The following is a 10,724-nucleotide window of genomic DNA, read 5'->3' as shown; positions in this document are numbered from 1 at the left end:
TATCAGCAGAGGCTGAATGTCAATTTGATTATGCCAACAACGATTCTAATAAGTATACATTATGTCATAACAAGTATATCTTGTTTAAAGCAAGCACAATTATCTTATTACTATTATATCAATTGTTAAAGTTTATAATGTCAACAACAATCCAAACAAGCATACACTATGTCAACAGTATATAATATCAACTCAATGAGAAGTATATGCCGTTTATAGAAAACACAAGTATATTATCATAACTATGTCAATAGCTATTGTATGAAATGTCAATAATCTTAAAAATTTAAACAAATCCTTAACTGGAAGAATATGCGTGTTCTCTTCCGTTTTTTCCAGCAGCATTGTTTATTTCCATCTCTTCCGATTCTATCATCGCTAATCAATAAAAAAAAATAGCAGAAATCGAATTAAATAAAAAACTGCTAGATCTCTGCTGATATCGCGAGATAAAAGCAAAATTCAGCATTGAAATGAGTAGAAATCAGTATTTTCAGATTTTTCCCCAAATGTTCAAGCATTTTGATAAAAACAGCGAAGCGAAGTTGAACCACAAAATAGTTGAATCCTCGACTTTCTGGATTCTACACAGAGCTCCGACGACAAACGCGAACAACAACAGTGAAAACATAGGTAGCGATCTCTCTCACTTAAAATCAGTTCACATCCAACACAATTGATAATACAAAGCCTAATACCTCCAAATCCATACTCGAATCAACAATTAAGCTTCCGGCGAAGCGACGACGTGAGAACCAAAGGCTGTTCGGAGATTCGTGCAGCAGGAGCGGTGAAGCGCGATGAACAGCGACGACGTTAAACCGCGAGAGAGAGAGGGCGTGTCTGGAGGCGTCGTCGTCTCTGGCTTGATTGATGATCGGCGAAGACGATTGATGGTGGCGATATATATTAGAGAGGGTTTTAGAAAATGATTTCAAATCTAATTTTATTTTTTTCAACCATTTGATTAATGAAATGACACTTATACCCCCGTGTTGACATAATGTGATAGTTGTTAACATTTCGTTAATCTTGTGGATTAGTGGCTGAGATTGCATCTTACTTTTCAATTTAGCTAAATAATCTCAACCTAACAGCACCCCATATATATAGGGGTGCGTTAGAATGATAACCATATTTATGGTGATAACCTAATAACCTATCATTTTATGGGTCAAAAATATCATTTTTACTAAAAATGATATTTATACACTATAAAATGATATTTTTTCAGTATGCATAAAATGATACTTTTAATCCATAAAATGATACTCTGTTTTATAAAATGATATATTTTTTCCATAGAGTGATAGGTTATTAGGTTATGACCATAAATATGGGTTATCATATAATCACATCCCTATATATATATATATACATATATATATAGGGGAGCACTAGGGCGCATCCTTAGTTAGAGTGCTAATGTACCTCCAATCATGTGCTTCCACGTGTCATGAAAAATGCAATATTGAAAACACTAAAATGCAATATACATCTGTGAAGCTATATATGTATTTCCTTATACAGCATTTTAGTTATAGGCAAATTGCATTTTATATTGTTGAGTTTTGCATTTTAATATTAATTGTCTTCAATGCAAAATACACTATATATAAATGCAATCCGTCTATATATAAAATGCAAATTAAATGGTCTATATCTAAAATAAAAAACTCAATAATAAAAATGCAATCTGCCTATAACTAAAATGCAATTTGCCAAAATCTATCTACCGCTTCTACAAATGTATATAGCATTTTAGTGTTTACAATGTTGCATTTTTCGTGCCACGTGGCAGAACGTGATTGGCGGTACATTAGCACTTTAAATTTAGTTAGCATATTAGTATATCATATGATAGGGGAGCACTATGGTGCATCCTTTGTTAGAGTGCTAATGTATCTCCAACCACGTGGCGCGAAAAATGCAATATTGTATACAGAAAAATGCAATATACATTTGTCGAGCTGTAAATACATTTTCATAGATTGCATTTTAATTATAGGCAAATTGCATTTTATATTGTTGAGTTTTGCATGTTAACGTAAATTGTCTACCATGCAAAATAAATTATATATAAATGCAATCCGTCTATATATAAAATGAAAATAAACAACCTATATCTAAAAAGCAAAACTCGACAATAAAAAATGCAATCTGCATTTAACAAAAATGCAATATGCCGAAATTCATCTACAGCTTGACAAATGTATATCGCATTTTTCTGTATACAATATTGCATTTTTCGTGCCACGTGGCAGCACATGATTGGATGTACATTAGCACTTTATAATTAGTTAGCATATTAGTATATCCATATATATATATATATATATATATGGTCCATAAGTAAAATTCTATCATAGGATCCAATGGTTGAGATTTGCTTTGATTTTTGACAGAATTTCACTTATTGATCAAAGCAAATCTCAGTCATTGGATCTTGTAATGTAACCGTTATATTAATGCCACGTGTCATCTAATAATGTAGATTATGTAGTCTAATAATGTAGTTCGGCTAATAATGTAATGCGTTATAGTCAAATAATGTAGATTGTGTATTCTAATAATGTAGCTCGGCTAATAATGTAACGCTTTTAGTGTAATAATGTATCTCGGATATTATTATCATAGCCATCCAATCTAAGGATCCAAGGGCTGAGATTTGCTTTGATTTTTGACAGGATTCTACTTATGGACCATAGTGTGCCCCTATATATATATAGGTCCTGTTAGGTTGAGATTTTTTAGCTTAATTGAGAATTGAGATGCATTTTCAGCCACTCATCCACAAAATTTTCAAAATTTTTCTTTTCATCAAAAATAAAATAAAATTATGACAGCTATTGATCAATGTCTTATTTTAATGATAATAAAATGTCAACCATCACGTTACATCATTTTAGGAGTTGTCAATTGGTGGCGCATGCCCATACCATTCTAGACTCAGGCCCATGACTAAAGTAGGCTAGATTGAACTGCATTTTCTTTTTATAAATTTAGACTCAATCTAGCCAAGCTAGGTTGGGAAACCCATAAATTATTTTATTGTTTTATCAATTTTTTTAAAATGTTTTTTTGAATGTTTTTTTTATTAAATTGTAGCACTCCAAATTAAAAATTGTTTTATTTCAGAATTAAATCATATATATTCCTATAATTTCCTAATTTTAATTGTATTTCATATATATATTTATTAGATGATTTTGAATCACGTTAAATATTACTATCTTGTCCCATAAAAATAGACACTTTTGGGATGACATGGGTTGATGCAAAATTGGTAAAAATATGAGATAAATTGAGAGAGAAAGTGATTGGAGTATTAGTCGAGAATGAACCCCACTTCATTAAAGAAAAAAAGTCACCAAATATAGAAGCGGACAATATATATGAGACAGATGGAACATTAAATATGTATATTCAAATTTATCTTCCTATAACTATTAAAAAAAATCAATTGCAAAGAGATTTTGAAAAATATATAAATAATATGAGTGAATATAATTTAAAAAAGATTAAAATTAAAGTACAAATAATTGAAATAGTAGTAGTAGTATAGAGTTAGTTGTTGCGGGTCATATTTGAGCCTATATTGGATTGGATTATGTTAGTTCGGTCCGTACTATCTTAACAAGTATTCATGCTTACCCCATCCCTACTTAAAGAGCTTTTTAATGAATAATTAAGCCGCCAACTGTTTGGTTTCCAAGAATCCAAGCCCCTTGGCCTAGCAGTAAAGGGTGCTGGATACCGCGTCCATCCTGGAGGTCTCGAGTTCGAACCCTGGGTGACGTAATTTGTCTTTCCTCCTTGTTATAGGAGTTGATTTGTAATTTCCTCCTTCATATATATGATATAAATATATGAAGTTAAATTTTTTTTTTTAAGAAAAAAAAAAAACTGTTTGGTTTCCAAGATAAAATAATACCAAGATATAACCTAATATTGAGTTGTGAGATTATTTTAGTCATAGGGGTTAGGTATGACTAATTATCTCATGATCCATCTACGATTGAGTTGTGGGATTGAATCTCATGAACCAAACACACTACAAATTTAATCTCGGATACAATCTTGCAAACCGAACAGAGCATAACCACAACCAAGATCTATAAACAGCCCTATAAAATGGAAATTATACCATAACCACAACCAAAATCATTTGAGTTTTACTACAAGAAGAGAGCTACCAAGGATTTTATTCATAAAAATGAGTTGTGTAAGCATGAAGCTCCCTTTGATTGATTTGAGCAACCCAGGAGAAAATTATTGATTATCAAATATTTTTGTAAAAAAATTATGTATTTTAAATAATTTTTTTACTAAATAGTACGATAAATTAAAAAAATCTATATTTAGAGAATTAAATCATTTATATTCCTTTAATTTTAATTGTAGTAATGGATGATTTTCAAATAATATAAATTATTTGAGGGAATGTAATTTAAACAAGATTAAACTTAAAGTACAAATTATTAAAACAGTATAGAGTTGGTTATTGTAATTCCGATCTATGTTGACAAGTATTCATGCTTACCCATCCCTACCAAACAAGGACGGAGATAGCCTAGGCAAAGCCGCCGCTTCAGCGGGGGCTTGGCCGGTGCGATCCTCGTAGATTTCGGTTACAATGTTTTTATGCTTTATATTACAGAGATAGAAGCAATTGATGAAAGAAGATGATGGAGAAAGAGTGGGAGAGGGGAGAGGGGATATGATTATGACCTTGGGAATAGAGTTCCCGTTTATCACCATTTTTTTGTTTTGTGGGTTTAGGAATATAGGATAATTTAAAAATCGACATAGTAACTCAGTTTTTAGCCAACAATAAATTTTGTTTTATTTAAGCACCAATTTTTTTATTAGTTAAATTAAATCCAATGTATTTGCATGGATATATTTTCAACCCAAAAGTATAATTTAAGAGTAAAGATAAATTAACAAAAATTGTATATACAAAATATCCTTCAAATTGAAATTTGGATAAGACTAATTTAATTGATTTGGAAGCATCATTAATTAAATATATCTATGACTAATTTAACTCTATTCTTATTAATTTATATTGTTTAAAAAATATGTATTAATTGAATTTATTATTAAAAATATTCACCTTAATAAGTATTTTAATAAATAAGTATTTGTTCATTTTATTTAAACTATCACAATGATGTGAAGATAAATATATTGTTCCTTTTTCTACAAAGTAAAAATTATGCTAAATACTCTTTTATTTGTAAATTCTATTTAATTATTTCATATATATTTTTAAAAACATTGGTATTTTTCTATTAATTTCAACTTTTATATTCGCAAGTATTTACATATTAGTTGATCTTTCAAAGGGGAATAAATTATTTGTTTACAAAATAAAAAAAAAACGTGTCAGTTAACTTCTTTAATATATATACGGCCGGAACATTTCAAAAGAGTACACAATAGTTCGCATTTCCTTTTCTATCGTGTCGTAGTTTTTCTGCGCTTGGTTCAACGTCTTCGAGGCGTAGAAGATCACATAACACTTCCCTTCTATCCTCTGGCCCAACACTGCGCCGACTCCGAAATCACTCGCGTCGCACATTACCTCAAAAGGGTAATTCCAATCTGGCGCTCTTATGATAGGAGCCGAGACGAGACGGTCCTTCAAGAGTTGGAAAGCCTGCTTGCACTTCTCATCAAAGATGAACTCGGCATCATTTTTTAGGAGATGAGTTAGTGGTTGTGCGATCTTGGCAAAGTCCTTTATGAACCTCGCTGCGGAAGCGCTCCTCCTCCGGCGGCATTCCGGAGGGGCACCTGCCGGTGTATGTCGGCAACGAGATGGAGCGATTGGTGGTGAGCGCGGAGCCTGACGTCAATATTTATCTTCCAATTTTCAGGTTAGCATTCCCCGATTTTACCGATTCATTCATGAACTCCGTCGATCTCCAGCCGAAATTGATTTTAGATGTGGATGGTGGCGGTGACGGAGACACCGCGGCAGCGGATGGAAGGGATGGAGATTTGAGAGATGCGTTCGATGTGTTATTTTTTAGTTATTGACATTTTAATACGAGTTTTTGACATTTGATATTCTCGCTATTGATATGTGAATTACAAGTGTTGTTTTTTAGTTGTTGACATTTTAATACGAGCTGTTGACATTTGATATTCTCGCTATTGATATGTGAATTATAAGTGTTTTTTTTTAGTTGTTGACATTTTAATACGAGTTGTTGGCATTTGATATTCTCGGTATTGATATGTGAATTATAAGTGTTATTTTTCAGTTGTTGACATTTTAATACGAGCTGTTGACATTTGATATTCTCGGTATTGATATGTGAATTATAAGTGTTATTTTTTAGTTGTTGACATTTTAATACGAGTTGTTGACATTTGATATTCTCGGTATTGATATGTGAATTATAAGTGTTATTTTTTAGTTGTTGACATTTTAATACGAGTTGTTGACATTTGATATTCTCGATATTGAAATGCGAATTATAAGTGTTATTTTTAGTTGTTGATATTTTAATACGAGGTGTTGACATTGATATTCTCAATATTGATATGTGAATTATAAGTGTTATTTTTTAGTTATTGACATTTTAATACGAGTTGTTGACATTTGGTATTCTGGATATTGATATGCATTGATTTTGTTTCTCTAATTGGATGTGGTGACATGATATACTATCCTCTGTTTTTCTCCATTGAAGGCCTTCAAGAGAGCTGCAGAATCACTGGAGAAGCTAATGGATGCCACGAGGGAAGAGCTGTCGGACACCATGGCTGCCGTTCGATTATCTGGGATGGAGATCAACGACTTGACAATGAGCTCAGTGACAATGGTTCCGATTCGGAACTCTTCTGCTTCAGATCTCGCAAGCTCGTGGAGGTGACGAAATCGTCCAAGGAACTGAGGCCTAGTGTGCCGGCGGTGTTGGAGGTGGAGGTGGATCCGAGCGGTGGACCTAGGATACAGAATGCGTCGATGGAGCTGTACAGGAGAAAGGAGGAATCCGCGAAAATCAATATCACAAGTTGTTGACATTTTGCTATAAGTTGTTGACATTTGATAGGTTGGCTATTGACATGTGTTGTATGATCATGATGCCAGAACTTGTGTCAAATAAAAAAATTAAGATAAAACATTGTTATTTTTTAATTACAAGAATTGTTTTTGAGTTGTTGACACTATATACAAGTTGTTGACAAGCTGTTGACATTTTAATATAAGTTGTTTACATTTGATATGCAGGCTATTGACATGTGTTGTATGATCATAATGCCAGAACTTGTGTCAAATAAAAAAATTAAGATAAAATTGTTGTTATTTTTTAATTACAAGAATTGTTTTTGAGTTGTTGACACTATATACAAGTTGTTGACAAGCTGTTGACGTTTTGCTATAAGTTGTTGACATTTGGTATACAAAAAAATTAAGATAAAATTGTTGTTATTTTTTAATTACAAGAATTGTTTTTGAGTTGTTGACACTATATACAAGTTGTTGACAAGCTGTTGACATTTTGCTATAAGTTGTTGACATTTGATATGCAGGCTATTGACATGTGTAGTATGATCATGATGCCAGAAATTGGGTCAAATAAAAAAATTAAGATAAAATAGTTGTTATTTTTTAATTACAAGAATTGTTTTTGAGTTGTTGACGCTATATACAAGTTGTTAATAAGCTGTTGACATTTGATATACAAGCTGTTGATATTTTCATATAATGTATTGCATGATCATGATACCAGAACTTGTTTCAAATAAAAAAATTAATAGAAAATAGTTGTTCTTTTTTAATTATAAGAATTGTTTTTGCGTTGTTGACATTTCAATACAAGTTGTTGAACTTATTGACATTTCATATATATTACATACTGCTAAGTTCAAAAGTCAGAAACCACAATAGTTGTCCATGGTTTGTGTGGGTAGTCCAGGTTTTAGGAAAAAGCCTTCACCAACCCAAAGTTCGATGAGTTTAGAGGCATGTAACTCACAATCTTCCGGGAATGCACCCAGGTAAAGGAAACAACCTTGAAGTCTAGCGGGCAAGTAAAGGTAGCTCTATAGCCAAGATCTCCAAGTAGGAACCTTCCCCCATTGCAGCAGCATCAGCAGTATCTTTTCTGTCTCCTGAATGAGAAGACCACCAACCACAACCAGTGACAGAGGAAGACCTTTACATTTCTCGGCGATCGATCTTCCAATTTCGTTCAAGTGAGGAGGGCAGGGCAATGTAACATCATCATTATCATTTTTCAGCATATCACCGAAGGTAAGATAACAGAGCCACTGCCAGCTGTGCTCCAGCCCGAGCGGCTGCATCTCATGAAGTAAACTAGAATTTTCAGAAATTTTATCAGTGACCTCCCGAAGCCTAGTGGTGAGAAGAATCCGACTGTCGTTCTCCTTATCCGGCAAAGCGTGCGCGATCCACGATTAGAAACTTGAGATTGTAAAGCTCTTGATGCAGGCGCTGGAGCAACGTCTGCTCATCGCCCTGAGTGGCATAGTGGCTTGCTTGGTAGTTCTTGCTCTCCATGATTACTAGCGGTTCATGACCTCACTTATAATTTATTTACTACTATTAAATATCAAATGAACTTTGTAAATTTGTTAAATTTAGTCGTGCATCAAAAACATTATTCCGATAATTCATACTAAGAAACATGTTTTTACAAGTAGGACGAAATTAATTGATATCAAAATCATAAAAATAAAAAAATAAAAACACTTTGACGAACTTTCAGTAGCCAACTTCATTTAGAACTTTCATCAAACAGTTGGCAGAAAGATGCAACACTTACATACCGGCACATAATTCATGACGCTCTTCACACCTCCAGAACCATCGCGGCCAGCGCGATGGAACTCATCCTCAACGTACAAGCTGATCGGCACAGTCTCTTCCTGCAAATCACAACAATTAAACCTTATCCACAAACTCCTTAATATCCCCTTGATTCAATCGAATTAAAATTGAAAACGTAAACACAACCTTGAAATAGTTTCCAGCTGGAGAAGCATACACCAAAAATGTGTACTCGGAAGACGGCGCCAGCCCCAAAACCAGCACCTCCCTATCAGCAGAGGCTGAATGTCAATTTGATTATGTCAACAACGATTCTAATAAGTATACACTATGTCAATAACAAGTATATCTTGTTTAAAGCAAGCACAATTATCTTATTACTATTATATCAATTGTTAAAGTTTATAATGTCAACAACAATCCAAACAAGCATACACTATGTCAACAGTATATTATCATAACTATGTCAATAGCTATTGTATGAAATGTTCATTTCCATCTCTTCCGATTTTACCATCGCTAATCAACAAAAAAAACAGCAGAAATCGAATTAAATAAAAAACTGCGAGATCTCTGCTGATATCGCGAGATAAAAGCAAAATTCTGCATTGAAATGAGCAGAAATCAGTATTTTTAGATTTTTCCCCAAATGTTCAAGCATTTTGATAAAAACAGCGAAGCAAAGTTGAAAATCAATTCACATCCAACACAATTGATAATACAAAGCCTAATACCTCCAAATCCATACTCGAATCAACAATTAAGCTTCGTGCAGCAGGTGCGGCGAAGCGCGATGAACAACGGCGACGTTAAACCGCGAGAGAGAGAGAGGACGTGTCTGGAGGCGTCGTCGTCTCTGGCTTGATTGATGATCGGCGAAGACGATTGATGGTGGCGATATATATTAGAGAGGGTTTAGAAAATGATTTCAAATCTAATTTTATTTTTTCCACCATTTGATTAATGAAATGACACTTATACCCCCGTGTTGACATAATGTGATAGTTGTTGACATTTCGTTAATCTTGTGTATTAGTGGCTGAGATTGCATCTCATTTTTCAATTTAGCTAAATAATCTCAACCTAACAGCACCCCATATATATATATACAGGGTGCGTTAGAATGATAACCATATTTATGGTGATAACCTAATAACCTATCATTTTATGGGTCAAAAATATCATTTTTACTAAAAATGTTATTTATACACTATAAAATGATATTTTTTCAGCATGCATAAAATGATACTTTTAATCCATAAAATGATATTATGTTTTATAAAATGATATATTTTGTCCATAGAGTGATAGGTTATTAGGTTATGACCATAAATATGGGTTATCATATAATCACATCCCTATATATATATATATATATATATATATATATATATATATATATATATATAGGGGAGCACTATGGCGCATCCTTAGTTAGAGTGCTAATGTACCTCTAATCATGTGCTTCCACGTGTCATGAAAAATGCAATATTGAAAACACTAAAATGCAATATACATCTGTGAAGCTGTATATGTATTTCCTTATACAGCATTTTAGTTATAGGCAAATTGCATTTTATATTGTTGAGTTTTGCATTTTAATATTAATTGTCTTCAATGCAAAATATACTATATATAAATGCAATCCGTCTATATATAAAATGCAAATTAAACGGTCTATATCTAAAATGCAAAACTCAACAATAAAAAATGCAATCTGCCTATAACTAAAATGCAATTTGCCAAAATCTATCTACCACTTCTACAAATGTATATTGCATTTTAGTGTTTACAATGTTGCATTTTTCGTGCCACGTGGCAGAACGTGATTGGAGGTACATTAGCACTTTAAATTTAGTTAGCATATTAGTATATCATATGATAGGGGAACACTATGGTGCATCCTTAGTTA

The 10,724-nt window shown here is 32.8% G+C and overlaps 1 long non-coding RNA gene across 2 annotated transcripts; it reads right to left on the bottom strand.

Annotated features, from left to right (window-relative positions):
* Positions 1-7,792: 7,792 nt before the first annotated feature.
* Positions 7,793-9,665, bottom strand: LOC121767896. Of its 2 annotated transcripts, none has more exons than XR_006043234.1 (3): positions 9,547-9,665; positions 8,999-9,093; positions 7,793-8,910 (listed from the first exon to the last, which is right to left on the bottom strand). It is a non-coding gene; the product is annotated as an uncharacterized LOC121767896 (long non-coding RNA). The 2 variants fall into 2 exon arrangements; XR_006043233.1 differs by having other exon boundaries at positions 8,999-9,080.
* Positions 9,666-10,724: the final 1,059 nt, after the last annotated feature.

This window comes from Salvia splendens, chromosome 15 (genome assembly GCF_004379255.2).
Source record: "Salvia splendens isolate huo1 chromosome 15, SspV2, whole genome shotgun sequence".
Classification (NCBI taxonomy): Eukaryota; Viridiplantae; Streptophyta; class Magnoliopsida; order Lamiales; family Lamiaceae; genus Salvia; species Salvia splendens.
This window is presented reverse-complemented; position numbering and strand designations above follow the sequence as displayed.